The 17266-nt window shown below is 46.8% G+C and overlaps 1 pseudogene; it reads left to right on the top strand.

Annotated features, from left to right (window-relative positions):
* The first annotated feature begins 3713 nt into the window (after window positions 1–3713).
* Window positions 3714–13768, top strand: LOC123456567 (annotated as a pseudogene).
* The last annotated feature ends 3498 nt before the right edge of the window (window positions 13769–17266 follow it).

Below are 17266 nucleotides of genomic sequence, written 5' to 3'. Positions count from 1 at the left end.
GGTGGCACCAACTGACTGGCTAACACCCTGCGGGGCTCCTAATATTAGAAAATGATTGGTCTAAGGCACAGGCTTTGTTAGAAACCCTATAAAAACTGTCCTGTTCCTGCATTCAGGGCTCTGCAGTCCTCTACCCCTGTGCGGTGTACGACTGTGGGCCCCAGCGCGCTTGGAATAAAATCCTCTTGCAGTTTGCATCAAGACCGCTTCTCGTGAGTGAGTGATTTGGGGTGTCGCCTTATCCAGGCAGAGCATGGGGACCCCCTGTGGGGGTTTTTTCCTACATGTCCACATGGATGAGCTTAGAAATAGCCAGCTGTGTGCAGCAAGTGCTTTACTGACTGAGCCATCTTCCCAGCCCTGCAAAATAACTTGGAATTCAAAAGAACCTGCATTTCACATGTTAATGTCAAACACTTATTCCATGTTTTCCTTTTTTTATTAAGAAAATGTATTACTGGTTTCTGTAATCAAATATGGATTTCTAAAATACAAAAAGTGTGTGTGTGTGTGTGTGTGTGTGTGTGTGTAATATGCATGTGTATATGTGTTTGTTGGTGTGTGAAAGGGCAGATGCACGCTGGCAAGTGCTCTTGTGGAGGTAACCAAGGACTCAGGAACCAGAGGGACGCCATGACAGGCTTCAGAGTCACCAGTAGGCCTAAGTTTCTCTTTCCCAGTTACTGCAAAAAGACCACAAACTGCTTATGCCATACATTTCTATGGTCATAAGTTGCTTAAGTTCCTCAAACACACATAGCCAATCACAATAAAGGTAACCTGATCTGCTTGGAATCTCCCTAGCCCCCTGCCCACCAGCTCTGCCCCCCAGCATCCTAAGCCTATCAGAAAAATACAAGTGCAGTTACTACTTAAATCTACCAATCATGTAACCATTCCCCTACTTCTTTGTTCAAATCCTTATTAAAAAAAAAAAAAAAAAAAAAAAAAACCTGCCTCCGGCTGGAGAGATGGCTTAGCGGTTAAGCGCTTGCCTGTGAAGCCTAAGAACCCCGGTTCGAGGCTCGATTCCCCAGGTCCCACGTTAGCCAGATGCACAAGGGGGCGCACGCGTCTGGAGTTCCTTTGCAGAGGCTGGAAGCCCTGGCGCGCCCATTCTCTCTCTCTCCCTCCATCTGTCTTTCTCTCTGTGTCTGTAGCTCTCAAATAAATAAATAAAAAATGAACAAAAAATATAAAAAAAAAAACCTGCCTCCCTGCTGCTCAGGGCTCTTGTGCGGATCCACTGCGTTGGTGAAGTCAAGAGTCCGAGCTTAAGCCCGAAATAAAGCTCCTTGCCTTTGCATATGTGTTTGGTTCTCCTTGGTGGTCACTGGGGGTGCCGAGAACTGGGCATAGCAATTAGAGGATAACATTCAGATGGGCCTCGAAGTTCTGCCTCATTTGAGAGAAGATTTCTCTCATCTCACTCTGCTGTTGTTCCTTTTCCTGTGCTAGCTTCCTGGAAATTCTCCAGTTTCAGAAGCTTCTAAAAATACAAAACTATTGGCATATATGTGCCAATAATTGCAGTGCATTATGTGTCAATAGCAGCACAGCTTTTCAGAATCTATAGTCAGCTGAAGAAAAGTGGAGAAATGCTCATTTAAAAGATAAAATATCAAAATCCCAGGGTGGGGCACGAATCAAACAGTGGCCACCCCATTCCCGTTCCCCTGACCTCCCCCCTCCACATAAGCCTCAAGGGGATGTGGGTCCTGGAGTGGCCTGGATGGCATCTGGGTGCAGCCACAGCTATTCACGTGCGTGCTCACATTTTCTCACACATCTATACACCCCATTTCAGGCATTAGGGTGCCTGGGTGCTTGGAAGAGGAACAAGTGTACGAGAAGAAGGGCTTAAGTGCCCTGCTGGTCATTCTTGCTCAGGTCCCCTGGCCCCACTGCCAGTGTGAATATTCCTTGACCCGGGGGGAAAAAAAATCCCAGAAAACAGTAAAGTTATTCTATGTATTGCTACCATTCGCTAAGTAACTAGACACCTAGAACAAATAGGTATTTACAATAATCTTCCACTCAAAATTAAGACTAATACAATTCTGTTGTGTAAAATATATACAGCATAAAATTTACCAGGCTAATCATTTTATAAGTATACAGTTCAGATAAGCATGGTGGTATATATCTCCAATCGTGGAAGATTGAGGCTTGGGACAGGACAGTCAGCGAACGTCTGAGGATAGCTTGGCCAAGACAAGCCTGGCCTATTGTGTGAGATCTTGTCTTCAAAACAAGTAAAAGAGAATAAAGAATAAAAGAAGGCCAGATGTGATGGCACACAGCTTTAGTCCTAGCACTCTGGAGGCAAAGGTGAGTTCAAGGCCACCCTGAGACTACAGAGTGAATTCCAGGTCAGCCTGGACTAGAGTGCAACCCTACTTCGAAAAACCAAAAAGAGGGGTGGGGGGCAGAGAATGTAGAAGAATTAGAAGAGTGTTTGTCTAGCATGCACAAAGTTGTTTTTTTTATTATTATTATTATTATTCTTTAAATGCTTTCCACAGCAACCAGACCATTTCACATTCACCAGTAATACATATGGTTCTAATCTCTCCACATCACCAGTAATAGTTATTGCTTTATGAATTATAGCCACCCTAGTTGGTACAAAATAGTATCTCACCGTGGTCTTCATTAATACTAACATTCTGGGAAAATAAATTTTAGCCTCTGGTTTCATAAACTTATTCTGCTTTTTGTAGTCAGCTCTAATATATTTTTTTAAATTTTTGTTCATTTTTATTTATTTGAGAGCAACAGTCAGAGAAAGAAAGAGGCAGATAGATAGAAAGAATGGGCGCACCAGGGCCTCCAGCCACTGCAAACCAACTCCAGATGCGTGCACCCCCTTGTGCATCTGATTAAAGTGGGTCCTGGGGAATTGAGCCTTGAACCAGGGCCCTTAGGCTTCACAGGCAAGCGTTTAACAGCTAAGCCATCTCTCCAGCCCTCAGCTCTAATATTAATGTGGATTTCTTGTTATCTACATTGCTATATTCAAAAATATGAAATGAAATTGAGGAGAGTGTGTTTCCAGCTTCCCAGATTCACATTGTTGTTCTACATGTCTGGCAGATTAGTTATTTGACTACTACTATGTTTAAAATATTTTCATTTATTTATTTGACAGAGAGAAGCGGAGCAGTAGAAAGAATAGGTGCATCGGGGCCTCCAGCCATTGCAAACAAGCAAACTCAACATATGCACCACCTTGTGCATCTGGCTTATGTGGGTCCTGGGGAATTGAACCTGGGTCTTTTGGTTTTGCAAGCAAGCATCTTTTAAAAAATATTTTATTTTTATTTATTTCAGAAAGGGAAAGAGGGGGAGAGAGAGAGAATGGTCATGACAGGGCTTCCAGCTACTGCAAACGAATCCCAGATGCATGTTTCACCTTGCGCATATGGCTTACGTGGGGCCTGGGGAATTGAACCAGGGTCCTTTGGCTTTGAAAGCAAGCGCCTTAACTATTAAGTCATCTCTCCAGCCCCACAGGCAAGCATCTTAACCGTTAAGCCATCCCTCCAGCCCCTGACTACTACTATTAATGTATAGGGTGCTTACAGTAAAAGCCTATCACTGGGCTGGGAAGATGGCTGAATGGATAAAGCATTGGCAAATGAAACCTGAATACATAAATTCATGCCTGAAGCTGTGCAGGGTTTCTGTAATCCCAGCACTCTGAAGGTGACATGGGGGTGGTAAAAGACAGACTTACCCTGAGACTGGAGAATTTCCAGGAAGCTAGCATAGCAAAAGGAGCAACAGCAGAGTGAGAGGAGAGAAATCTTCTCTCAAATGAGGTGGAACTTCAAGGACCATCTGAATGTTATCCTCTCCCCTCCACAAGAGCACTTGCCAGTGTGCATCTGTAGTCTCACACACGAACAAACACATATACACATGCCTATAAACACACACACACAAATACATAATAACAAACATGCAAGAACTAAAATTTATTTTTTAAAAATATCCTGGGGGGCTGGAGAGATGGCTTAGCGGTTAAGCGCTTGCCTGTGAAGCCTAAGGACCCCGGTTCGAGGCTCGGTTCCCCAGGTCCCACGTTAGCCAGATGCACAAGGGGGCGCACGCGTCTGGAGTTCGTTTGCAGAGGCTGGAAGCCCTGGCGCGCCCATTCTCTCTCTCTCCCTCTATCTGTCTTTCTCTCTGTGTCTGTTGCTCTCAAATAAATTAAAAAAAAATAAAAAATAAATAACTTGGGGGCTGGAGAGATGGCTTAGCGGTTAAGCGCTTGCCTGTGAAGCCTAAGGACCCCGGTTCGAGGCTCGGTTCCCCAGGTCCCACGTTAGCCAGATGCACAAGGGGGCGCTCGCGTCTGGAGTTCGTTTGCAGAGGCTGGAAGCCCTGGCGCGCCCATTCTCTCTCTCTCCCTCTATCTGTCTTTCTCTCTGTGTCTGACGCTCTCAAATAAATTTAAAAAAATAAATAATAAATAACTTGGGGGCTGGAGAGATGGCTTAGCGGTTAAACGCTTGCCTGTGAAGCCTAAGGACCCCGGTTCGAGGTTCGCTTTCCCAGGTCCCACGTTAGCCAGATGCACAAGGGGGCGCTCGCGTCTGGAGTTCGTTTGCAGAGGCTGGAAGCCCTGGCGCGCCCATTCTCTCTCTCTCCCTCTATCTGTCTTTCTCTCTGTGTCTGTCGCTCTCAAATAAATTAAAAAAAATAAATAATAAATAACTTGGGGGCTGGAGAGATGGCTTAGCGGTTAAGCGCTTGCCTGTGAAGCCTAAGGACCCCGGTTCGAGGTTCGCTTCCCCAGGTCCCACGTTAGCCAGATGCACAAGGGGGCGCTCGCGTCTGGAGTTCGTTTGCAGAGGCTGGAAGCCCTGGCGCGCCCATTCTCTCTCTCTCCCTCTATCTGTCTTTCTCTCTGTGTCTGACGCTCTCAAATAAATAAATAAAAAATAAATAATAAATAACTTGGGGGCTGGAGAGATGGCTTAGCGGTTAAACGTTTGCCTGTGAAGCCTAAGGACCCCGGTTCGAGGTTCGCTTTCCCAGGTCCCACGTTAGCCAGATGCACAAGGGGGCGCACGCGTCTGGAGTTCGTTTGCAGAGGCTGGAAGCCCTGGCGCGCCCATTCTCTCTCTCTCCCTCTATCTGTCTTTCTCTCTGTGTCTGTTGCTCTCAAATAAATTAAAAAAAAAATAAAAAATAAATAACTTGGGGGCTGGAGAGATGGCTTAGCGGTTAAGCGCTTGCCTGTGAAGCCTAAGGACCCCGGTTCGAGGTTCGCTTCCCCAGGTCCCACGTTAGCCAGATGCACAAGGGGGCGCTCGCGTCTGGAGTTCGTTTGCAGAGGCTGGAAGCCCTGGCGCGCCCATTCTCTCTCTCTCCCTCTATCTGTCTTTCTCTCTGTGTCTGACGCTCTCAAATAAATAAATAAAAAATAAATAATAAATAACTTGGGGGCTGGAGAGATGGCTTAGCGGTTAAACGTTTGCCTGTGAAGCCTAAGGACCCCGGTTCGAGGTTCGCTTTCCCAGGTCCCACGTTAGCCAGATGCACAAGGGGGCGCACGCGTCTGGAGTTCGTTTGCAGAGGCTGGAAGCCCTGGCGCGCCCATTCTCTCTCTCTCCCTCTATCTGTCTTTCTCTCTGTGTCTGTTGCTCTCAAATAAATTAAAAAAAAAATAAAAAATAAATAACTTGGGGGCTGGAGAGATGGCTTAGCGGTTAAGCGCTTGCCTGTGAAGCCTAAGGACCCCGGTTCGAGGTTCGCTTCCCCAGGTCCCACGTTAGCCAGATGCACAAGGGGGCGCACGCGTCTGGAGTTCGTTTGCAGAGGCTGGAAGCCCTGGCGTGCCCATTCTCTCTTTCTCCCTCTATCTGTCTTTCTCCCTGTGTCTGTCACTCTCAAATAAATAAAAAAAAAAATCCTGGTGGGGGGGCGGCTGTAGCCCCGGGCTCCAAGAAGGCGCGGAGGCTCCCCCTGCCTCCCCCTGCCGATCCAGAATGTGGGAAGTCCAGTCACTTCCAAGACCGACGGGAGGAAACGAGGCCATTGCAGGGTCCTGCTGTCCGTCCCCAACCCCCGCTCAAGGTGGGCACAAGTTCAGGAGTGGCTTAGGCTTTTTCCAGAGTCAGGGACGATTCCCCCAAGGGTGCGCTCCGTGTCCCCCTTCATCCTGCTAAAGCTTCGGTGTGAGGCGGCACCATGCAATTACTTGTTGAATGGACTCTTTCTCTCTTTAAAAGGCATTCTTTTTAGAGGCAAAGATGAGAGATTTTCTTGTTTGGAAGCCCACCTAACTTTGACATACCTAAGAGTTCAAATTTTACTGATGGCTTTTTTTTTTTTTTTTGCATAACTAGATCCTATACTTTATTTTTTATTTTTAATTTTTTTTATTAATTAGTTTTGTACTCATTGAATACAGTCAAGTTGGTACCATTGTTAGACTCATCCATGTCCTGCCCCCTAGCCCTGTCCCTCCTTGTTGAGGTATATGAGTTATGCATTGTGGAGTTGGCCTGCAGTTATGGGTCGGAGAAATGTGCCTTTCTAGATACGTGTCCTGAGCCCTTTATCAGGAGGCTGGTCTATGTAAAGGAGCATCAGAAATAATATCTGATCCATCAATGAACGGTTGAGAGTAAAATGAGTCAAGCAGTATGTGTTGTGAGTAAATAATTTTAAAAGAGACAGAGAGTTTGAAGATGTCCCAAAGGTACCCAAGTCAAGTCCGCCATGGTAGAGGGAGGAAAGAGGAATCGCTGGCCATTAATGTCAAGAACTCCAGCGACAGAGAGTTTTGTTCCACATCTTCTTGTCAAGATAGTGGCCATCATGAGTTGTCAGAATCTTGAAGCTTTGACAATAAAGAATTCATTTGGACTGACAGAAATCTGGAAGAAGCCATTGTGCATGCAGTTCAATGGGAGAAAGAGATACCACCAGTGAAGATACTCAATAGTGTACACTGTATGCCTTATAATTGGCCAGCCAGGCCAAATGAGCCAACGGGTGCATTAGTGGCACATCTGTCATGGTGGAAACCAACTGCCCACCAATTGGACTGGAGGCCCGCTCCATGAGAGGGAATACATCCCTGATACTGAAAACTTAAAACAGGGCTCGTCATGAGCCCTAGGGGTGTAACGTCTGCTTATGTCTGGCTAAATGTATATACTATGCTTATCAAACTGCCCAATAAGCACTTCTCTTAATATTCATACCCTTATATTAATGCTAATCTCACTTTGGGTAGAGAATCTTCTCTTTTCAGATGGCACTGACCTTGGGATGACTCAGTGCTGGAAAGACGTGACTGGTGCACTGAGTAACATCTCGATCACACCTTCCAAGGCTTAGGGTCTAATGCAGAAGAGGTGGTGGAAAGAATGTAAAAGCCAAAGGAAGGGTAGGACTCCTTACAACATGCTCCCTCCAGACATAAAATGGCCTGGATATCCATAACCTCACAGTGCCTGACACTACCTACACAAGACCATCATAAGAGGAGGAAAAGATCATGACATCAAAATAAAAGAGAGACTGGGGCTGGAGAGATGGCTTAGCGGTTAAGCGCTTGCCTGTGAAGCCTAAGGACCCTGGTTCGAGGCTTGGTTCCCCAGGTCCCAGGTTAGCCAGATGCACAAGGGGGCGCACGCGTCTGGAGTTCGTTTGCAGTGGCTGGAAGCCCTGGCGCGCCCATTCTCTCTCTCTCCCTCTATCTGTCTTTCTGTGTCTGTCGCTCTCAAATAAATAAATAAATAATTTAAAAAAAATAAATAAAAGAGAGACTGATTGAGATGGGGAGGGGATATGATGGAGAATGGAATTTCAAAGGGGAAAGTGGGGGGAGGAGGGTATTACCATGGGATATTTTTTATAGTCATGGAAGATGTTAATAAAAATTGAGAAAAAATAAAAATAAAATAAAATAATTTATTTGGAAGAATGTAAAAGAGTCAACATTAATCTATGTTCACCCACTCAAAGAAATGTGTTTGCATCTCCTAGGAAGGGAAAGGATCAAAGCCCAGAACTTTGTGACACTCCTAAAATCAGAAGAAAAAAAATGTTTACTGTGCAGAAGGTTGGACTTATCTTTCCCTATTCTTAAGGGGGATTTGGAATCACACGGCCGTTCTCTGGACAGGGGTGCTAGCCAAGTTCTTAACTTAGAAAAACATAGTCCATGCAGTGCTTCAGGTTTTCAAAGGCAAAATATTTTAACCTGTTAGTAAGTAGCACTATAAAAACCGAAGTGACTTCCAACAGCCAAAACAAGAGACTAAATTTTTCTGAGAGCAAGACTTCCACAACTGATGACTGCAAAGATGATTGTGGCTTATTTGAAGTTGAGTGTATATCTCCATTCAGGGCAATAGTTTTAAAGATTCTATCACACATGACTTCAGTGATAGCAGTTTAAGTGTTAATGATGAAAATACACATGGTGAACTCCTGGGCTCTGATGGTAGTGGAACGACCTATGGAACAGATGAGAACGTATTTGTGACTCCAGTAAATAATCTTGTAGCAAACATTAACTTTAATGCAAGCCAAACACTTTCTCCTCCTTCTGAAGTCATAGGCAGTATTTCAACACCCGAAGACAGTGGATTTAGCTCACTGAGCCGGGATAAATCAGAAGATTCCCTCTCTGGGCTGGAGAGATGGCTTGTCGGTTAAGCGCTTGCCTGTGAAGCCCAAGGAACCTGGTTCGAGGCTCGGTTCCCCATGTCCCACGTTAGCCAGATGCACAAGGGGGCGCACGCGTCTGGAGTTCGTTTGCAGAGGCTGGAAGCCCTGGCGCGCCCATTCTCTCTCCCTCTATCTGTCTTTCTTTCTATGTCTGTCGCTCTCAAATAACTAAATAAAAAATGAACAAAAAAAAAAAAAAAAAGAAGATTCCCTCTCTGTCCAGGAAGGTTCTTTTCAAGAACTACTTCGAAAACATAAGGGGACCCCCAGAGCAGGGAATATGATAAAAAAGCCAAGGCATCTTGGAAGGTCAAGAAGACTGTCCCCACTCTTCGGGAGCAAGGCTCACAGTCAGAGACAGAGGAGGGCAAGGAGACCCTCCATGCCACGCTGACAACTTGGGCGTCTCTGAGAGTCAGCTGAGCAGTGGTACCAAGAGTGAGGGTTTTTTTTTGTTGTTGTTTTGTTTTTTTGTTTTTCAAGGTAAGGTTTCACTCTAGCCCAGGCTGACCTGGAATTCACTATGGAGTCTCAGGGTGGCCTTGAACTCACGGCAATCCTCCTACCTCTGCCTCCCAAGTGCTGGGATTAAAGGCATGCACCACCACGCCCGGTTTAAGAGGGAGGTTTTGACTGTAAGCTGTGAGAACTTGTCAAGGACTCCAGCTCTGCAGTTAGTCCATGAGCTGTTCATGCAAAGCAAAAGGAAAAGATTCCAGCAAAAGTATGCCCATGAATTCTTAGAGGAAAGTGATGAGGGAAAAATAGCTATACTGCAGTGTGTTCTTGCAGGACTGATTGGCAAGAAAAGGGGTATAGAACAGTTGGATATCTTTTTATTGATTGATTTATTTTTTGGTTTTTTGAGGTAGGGTCTTACTCTAGCCCAGGCTGACCTGGAATTCACTATTGAGTCTCAGGGTGGCCTCGAACAAACGGCAATCCTCCTACCTCTGCCTTCCGAGTGCTGGGATCAAAGGCATGTGCTACCACGCCCGGCTCAGCTGGACATTTTAACAGAGGTAAAGTATAGAAATTTGAAGCATATGCCAGCTATGATTCTAGATTCCTTGACTGCAGTGAGTTTAGACAGTGTTTGGAAAGTCAGCAGAAATTAATGTGAAATTGTTGCTCAAGATAAAAAAGCAAATCAGAGGAGGAAATATTATATCACACAACTGACAGCAAATTCTGAGGGGCTATGCTAAATGTCCAGGATGCTACCACCGTGCTCCACCTCCTAAATCGCTCTGTGTTACAATCAGTGCAAGCACAGGCTCGGGCACCCACTTCTCAGAAAGAGCAAAATCCAACCCTCTCTCCTTGGGGAGAAGTTTTGACACCTGGAGCTTGCTCTTCCATTGCCCACTTAGGTCGTAAGCAGAACAGTTTGTTAGGGTTTACTGATGAAGCCATAAAACCTTGCCCAAGGTGCTAATCCCCTGCCAAGGACCAGCCTTACAAGAAAAGGGTCCTATGCAGCCGCAAAGCCTGTGGCTTTGACCTTTTTTTTAAAATTTTTTATTTATTTATTTGAGAGCAACAGACACAGAGAGAAAGACAGATATCGGAAGAGAGAGAGAATGGGTGCGCCAGGGCTTCCAGCCTCTGCAAACGAACTCCAGACGTGTGCGCCCCCTTGTGCATCTGGCTAACGTGGGACCTGGGGAACCGAGCCTCGAACCGGGGTCCTTAGGCTTCACAGGCAAGCGCTTAACCGCTAAGCCATCTCTCAAGACTGGATTTGACTTTTGTGTGTTGTCTGTGTGCTTATCCTGGCTCTGAAGATTGTAGCAGAGGAAGAGCAAAGCCAAGAAACAGCAACAGGAAGTGCCCAAAGCAAGCGGAATTAAAGACGCCTCTAAAGAGACTGAAAGAAACGCTACCCCATTTGATATTTTTTTCTCTCTCTCTCTAAAATAAAAATTAAAAATATTCTTGGGCTGGGGAGATGGTTCAGGGGTTAAAGGCACGTGCTCACAAGCCTGACAGCCAGGGTTCAATTCCACAGTACCCATTTAAAGCCAAATGAATCATTTTCTCTCTTTCTCAACAATATTTTTTTAAAAATTCTATCTTTTTTTTCTTTCTTCCTTTTTTTTTAGACAAAGATTCGCTATATATCCCAGACTGGCCTCAAACTCGCCAGCAATCCTCCAGCCTCAGCCTCCAAGTGCTGTGATTACAATTTGTCTGACCACCAGACTGATAACATTGGCATTCTTAACTTATTTAATAGAGTTTAATTAACTCCAAAGAAAAATGCTCCCTGGGAGGGCTGGAGCACACTAAACCCTGGGGGGGCATGGTGGAGTCAGGACGTGGGTGTGGAAAACAAGAACCGAAACAAATAAACAATGACAGCGCTGAAAATTAGAGCTTCAGTGGAGGGTGGACTTTTAGCGGGAGGAGGCTCTGCAGGGGAGCATGCTCTCCTGTTCTGCCTAGAGACAAACAAGGACCACTTGCAACTAAGTTATTTTGGATTCAGTCTACACTTAGGAAGGCTTCTCCTGAAGCCCTCCACCGCCGAACACTTTGGCGCTTTTGCAAGGAGAGTGTTGTTTGCCTACAGCTCCCTTGTGAGCCTCCTAGGTGCTTGGTATACCCAGTCCCCAACCACAGACACCTCTGCAGAGGATGGCACCCTCAGCTTGGAGCCCATTGCTGCCAGAAAAAAAAAAAAAAAAAAAACTTAAAACATTAAAAAAAAAAGCCAGGCGTGGCGGCACACACATTAACCCTGCCACTTGGGAAGCAGAGGTAGGAGGACCTCTGTGAATTCAAGGCCACCCTGAAACTACATAGTGAGTTCCAGGTCAGCCTGAGCTAGAGTGAGACCCTACCTCAAAAAACCAAAATAGGGCTGGAGAGATGGCTTAGCGGTTAAGCGCTTGCCTGTGAAGCCTAAGGTCCCCCGTTCAAGGCTCAGTTCCCCAGTACCCACGTTAGCCAGATGCACAAGGGGGCACACGCGTCTAGAGTTCGTTTGCAGTGGCTGGAAGCCCTGGCACACCCATTCTCTCTCTTTCTCTCTCTCTGTCACTCTCAAATACATAAATAAGAATGAACAAAAAAAAAATTAAACCAAAATAAATAAATAAATAAAATAAACAGCCCTTAGCAGCTACTGAAAAAACCAAATTGACGCCATGATAGGCTTCAGCAAAACACCTCCAAAGCTAGGCCTAAAATTAAAACAAAAGGCCGTTAAATAGTGACTGTCCTGGCCAGAGAAAAGCTGAGTCACTTCCTGGAAATTCAAGGCCTCTCGCCCCAACCTCAAGGATGTATAATATAATCGTAGAATAATCAAATGCAACTCTTGTTCCAATGAGCCAGTCAAACTGTAGTACTCATCGCCCAACAAAACATTCTTTACTCATGCTTAAAGGAGCCTGCTAGCTCCTCTCGGGGTCACCAGTTTTGTAAGAATGGTTGACCCCCACATGCTGGCTGATTCTGCAGAACAAACACTCTTTGCTTTTACACACTATTTGAGTCTGGGGTCTTTCTTCAGTGATTCTCGGACCCTTACAATTGGGGTCTCATCTGGGGTCGCTGAGAAGTCCTCCCCCAGAATAAATAGTAGAGCATTTCCTGGAGGGCATTTAGCTCTCTGCCAATCAGTGACTTGGGTGCCTCTTTGTGTGTCTCTGGTCCGCTTTGTTTCGTTTTCAGCAAATCTGGCATCTGGATGCAATCTGGAGGCCCAGGGAGGTAAGGGTGACAAACCACTAATTACCTCAGGGATGGGGGGTCCTGAGGATGCTCCAGACCCCATTCTGGGGGAGCTAGAAAGCCCCAAACTGATGGAGCCTGAAAACTCCAGCTTAACTCTGGTTTTGATAAAGGAGACAGGTCACAGCCATCTGGAGGAGCCCATTCATGGGACAGGCCACCAACTGCAGCATTTGTGTGCCTTTTTTGTTTCCCAGGAAATTTGTTTTTGTATCTGTGTGTTGTTTGTCCTTTTCTGGTTTCTTGAAAATATGGTAGAAAAGTATTATGGGACAGGCAACTAGTTCCACCCCTTTGGACCTAGTCCAGTCACATTTTAAGGACTTCTGACACATGGCAGAGAATTTGGGTCTGACAGTGCAGTCAGGAAAACTAACCATCTTTTGCAGGACTGAATGGCCAACTTTCAACGTACGATGGCCAGAGGGAGGCACTTTTCATCTCCCTACTAGTTACCAGGTCAAAGGTATTATGTATGGGAATCCTGGACACCCTGACTAGGTCCCATACATTGCAGCTTGGCAATATCTAGTAGAAAGCCCCCCCCCCCCCCGCCCTGGTGAACTCCCTTTTTGCTGCCAGCACCAGCCATACTGCCTATCAGGGAACCAAATCCCCTGGAGGATCATAAGCTGGCAGTCCTGCCCCCCTCTGCCCCCCCCCCCAGGGAAGATCTCTACCCATATCCCTATGTATCTGTCCCTGCACCACCTGTACCACAAGTGAGAGCTGCTGATCAGGGTCCTGAGGAAGGAGGAAACATGATCAGTCCTCCCCACACGCAAGCCCAAGCCGCAAGACAGGCAGATTCCACTGTGGTCTCACTGCCTTTGTGATCAACAACCCCCAACCCATCAGGATGGCCAACAGTACATGACTCATATCCCTTTCTTTTTTTCTTTACTTTTTTTTTTTTTTTTTTTTGGTTTTTCGAGGTAGGGTCTCACTGTAGCCCAGGCTGACCTGGAATTCACTATGGAGTCTCAGGGTGGCCTCAAGCTCATGGCAATCCTCCTACCTCTGCCTCCCGAGTGCTGGGATTAAAGGCGTGCGCCACCAAGCCCGGCTCATATCCCTTTTTCTACCAGTAAAAAATCCCCACTCCAATGACTGCCAGCCTGTGGAGGATCTGAGGGAAATTAATAAACGGGTGGAAGACATCCACCCCACGGTGCCAAACCCATACACTCTGCTAAGCACTCTGTCACCTGAGTGCGACGTGTACACGGTGCTGGACCTCAAGGACGCATTCTTCAGTCTGCCACTGGCCCCCGCCAGTCAACCTCTATCTGCCTTTGAATGTAGCGATCCAGAACGTGGATTCAACTGACAACTGACTTGGACCAGACTGCCACAAGGATTTAAAAACCACCCACCTTTTTTTTTTTTTTTTAAATTTGAGAGCGACAGACAGAGAGAAAGAGGCAGATAGAGAGAGAGAGAGAGAGAGAGAGAGAGAGAGAGAGAGAGAAAATGGACATGCCAGGGCCTCCAGCCACTGCAAAGGAACTCCAGATGCCATCTCTCTAGCCCTCACCCACCATCTTTGATGAGGCACTCCATGAAGATCTGGGTGAGTACCATCAGGCCCATCCCCAAATAACTCTCTTGCACTATATAGATGACCTCTTCATAGCAGCCTCAGGTGAAGGAGGCTGCAGCTCAGCCACAGAGGCCTTGCTGAGAACATTGGACCACTTGGGATACCGAGTTTCAGCCAGAAAGCCACTGCTCAGACAGAGGGAAATAACGTACCTTGGGTACATACTCAAGGTGGGGGGGACAATGCCTGTTGTCTCAAGCCTGCAAAGAAAAAAAAAAAAAAAAAACAATCCTCAACATTCCCCACCCCAGAACCTGGCAGCAGGTACATGAGATTTTGGGGTCAGCGGGATTTTGTAGACTCTGGATACCCAGATTTACAGAGATTGCCAACCCTCTCTATGAGGCCACAAGGGGACGAGAAAATTCCCTTGAATGGACCCCAGAAAGGGAAATGGCCTTTCTCCAGTTAAAAAAGGTCCTCCTTGCTGGGCGTGGTGGCACATGCCTTTAATCCCAGCACTCAGAAGGCAGAGGTAGGAGGATCACCACGAGTTTGAGGCCACACTGAGGCTACACATACTGAACTGCAGGTCAGCCTGAGCTAGAGTGAGACCCTACCTCAAAAAACCAAAAAAAAATGAAATAAAATAAAAGTATTAGCTTTGCTAGATATCCACACACCTTTCCATCTTTATGTTAATGAAAACAAAGGCACAGCTAAAGGAGTACTGACTCAAACTCTCGGCCCTTGGAAGAGGCCAATTGCTTACCAATCAAAGAAATTAGACCCAGTGGCAACAGGATGGCCCCTGTGCCTCTGAATAATAGCAGCCACTGCCTTAATGGTCAAAGACTCAGATAACCTGACTTTGGGCCAAACCCTGAGAGTGACTACTCCTCATGCTATTGAAGGAGTGCTAAAGCGACCATTGCCAGACTGACTCACTATCCTAGTTACTCTGTTTCCTCAGGTTTACTAGCTCCCTTTTGATGACTCTATCAAAACCCTAGAATATCGTCATTATAGACAGAAATGTGATTTTGGAATATCAGCAGTCCTTCTTACAATTTTGGTAGGGACTGGTATAGCTGCAGGGATTGGTACTGGTACTACGGCCCTAATTAAAGCAGACCAGACTAATCAGGCCTTGACTAACTTAATAGATTCTGATCTTGCCCAATTAGAAAAGTCAGTCCATCACTTAGAACGGATTCCCTGGATTCACTGGCTGAGGTGGTACTACAGAACAGAAGGGGACTAGACTTACTTTTCCTATGGCAAGGGGGACTCTGTTAGGCTTTAGGGGAGCAATGTTGTTTCTATGTCAACAATTCAGGTGTTATTAGGGATAGCCTGGCCTTAGTCCAGAAGAGACTAAAAGGAAGGGTCAAAATTAGACAACAAGGGCTGGAGAGATGGCTTAGCGGTTAAGCGCTTGCCTGTGAAGCCTAAGGACCCCGGTTCGAGGCTCGCTTTCCCAGGTCCCACGTTAGCCAGATGCACAAGGGGGAGCATGCGTCTGGAGTTTGTTTGCAGAGGCTGGAAGCCCTGGCGCGCCCATTCTCTCTCTCTCCCTCTATTGGTCTTTCTCTCTGTGTCTGTAGCTCTCCAATAAAAATTAAAAAATTAAATATTAAAAAAATAACTTAAGCTGGGCGTGGTGGTGCATGCCTTTAATCCCAGCACTCGGGAGGCAGAGGCAGGAGGATCACCATGAGTTTGAGGCCACCCTGAGAATACAGAGTGAATTCCAGGTCAGCCTGGGCTGGAGTGAGACTCTACCTCGATAAACCAAAAAAGAAAAAAAAATTATAACGATAATTCATAAATAAAACTTTAGTCGCGGGCTGGAGAGATGGCTTAGCGGTTAAGTGCTTGCCTGTGAAGCCTAAGGACCCAGTTTCGAGGCTCAGTTCCCCAGGTCCCACGTTAGCCAGATGCACAAGGGGGCACACGCATCTGGAGTTCGTTTGCAGAGGCCGGAGGCCCTGGAGCGCCCATTCTCTCTCTCTCCCTCTATCTGTCTTTCTCTCTGTGTCTGTCGCTCTCAAATAAATAAATAAAAAATTTAAAAAATTAAAAAAAAAACTTTATTCACGAAGAAATCAATAGTGCTCAGAGGCAGCCCTATCAGCTGTCCCGCCTTTCAACGCGCTGTAGCTGCCTGTGGCTCACAGGTGGTCTCCAGGGGCCTATGGGGAGAGCCAAGCTAAGGAAATGCCCTTCAAATTTTTCTTCAAGGTCTCCGCGTGAGGTCTCGCCTCTCGCCCATTCCCCTTCCCCCCAGCAAAGTTGCAATTTTGAAACCAATTAGTCTGTCTAGACTCTAAGCCCTTCCCTCCCCCGAGGACCACGCCCCAGCCTCGTGGGACCACACCCACCAGACCCTATTTAAGCCTGCAGGAGCGGTGCGCAGACACTGCGTAGCTTTCGACTTGGGAAGCGTGCGTCGCAGAACTCGCGAAGAAGGACGGCCCGCTGGGAAGCATGGACTCTCCACCGAAGTGTGACACCGTGGAAGCCAGCGCTGAGAGCCAGGAAACTGAACTCTGGGAAGACGTGGAAGGTCTATACCTAGCCCAGTGCACGCGTTCTTTGGAAGCGGCTAGTGGTGGTCTCCCTCTATGGATACCGGGGATTTGAACGTCTTCCTTTCTCTCATTCTCTGTCTTAAAACTCTTTAACTTGTCTTTTTTTTTAGATGTGAAGGTGTCCACGGCCTCAATGATGGACTCGGGAATAGACTGGGACCAAATGATGGCCAAACCGGATCAAGGAGATGGTAGCCGCAACTTGGGTGCCGGAGACCTGGGCCCCAGGAACGACGAGGAGAACCGTGGCAGCCAGGATCCTGGGCAGCAGGCGCTGCTGGAGCCGCCCCCGCTGGAGCAGGTAGCGGCCCCAGATTTGCTGTTCGAGGAAGCGGAGAAAGGCGACCTCTGCAAGGCCTTCAGCGCCCTGCACCTGCATGAACTGGATCGCGTTTTCCAACGCACTCGGTTCCCCGACGTGTTCAAAAGGTAAACCCCAACTCTGGGAGCGCTCGGTTTTCCGCTATGCTGGGTTTCCTCCTGAGACTCTATGGCCTTGTGTCGGTCCCCTTCCTTCCCCTGCAAAGCTACTTCCAGGATCCGGGCTGCTAAGTGCCTGTGGGGAAAACTTCTGGAATCCGTAAACCTTGCCTGCATTCTCTCGGGAGGGTTCCTAATCAAAAGTTGGGTATCAGTCATGGCTAAATAGCTAGACACTGTCTCAAAAAGCCAAAAAATGTTATTAATCTTA

This window comes from Jaculus jaculus, chromosome X (assembly GCF_020740685.1).
Source record: "Jaculus jaculus isolate mJacJac1 chromosome X, mJacJac1.mat.Y.cur, whole genome shotgun sequence".
Classification (NCBI taxonomy): domain Eukaryota; kingdom Metazoa; phylum Chordata; class Mammalia; order Rodentia; family Dipodidae; genus Jaculus; species Jaculus jaculus.
Note: the sequence above shows the minus strand (reverse complement) of the source record. Positions and strands in the feature narration are given on the sequence as shown.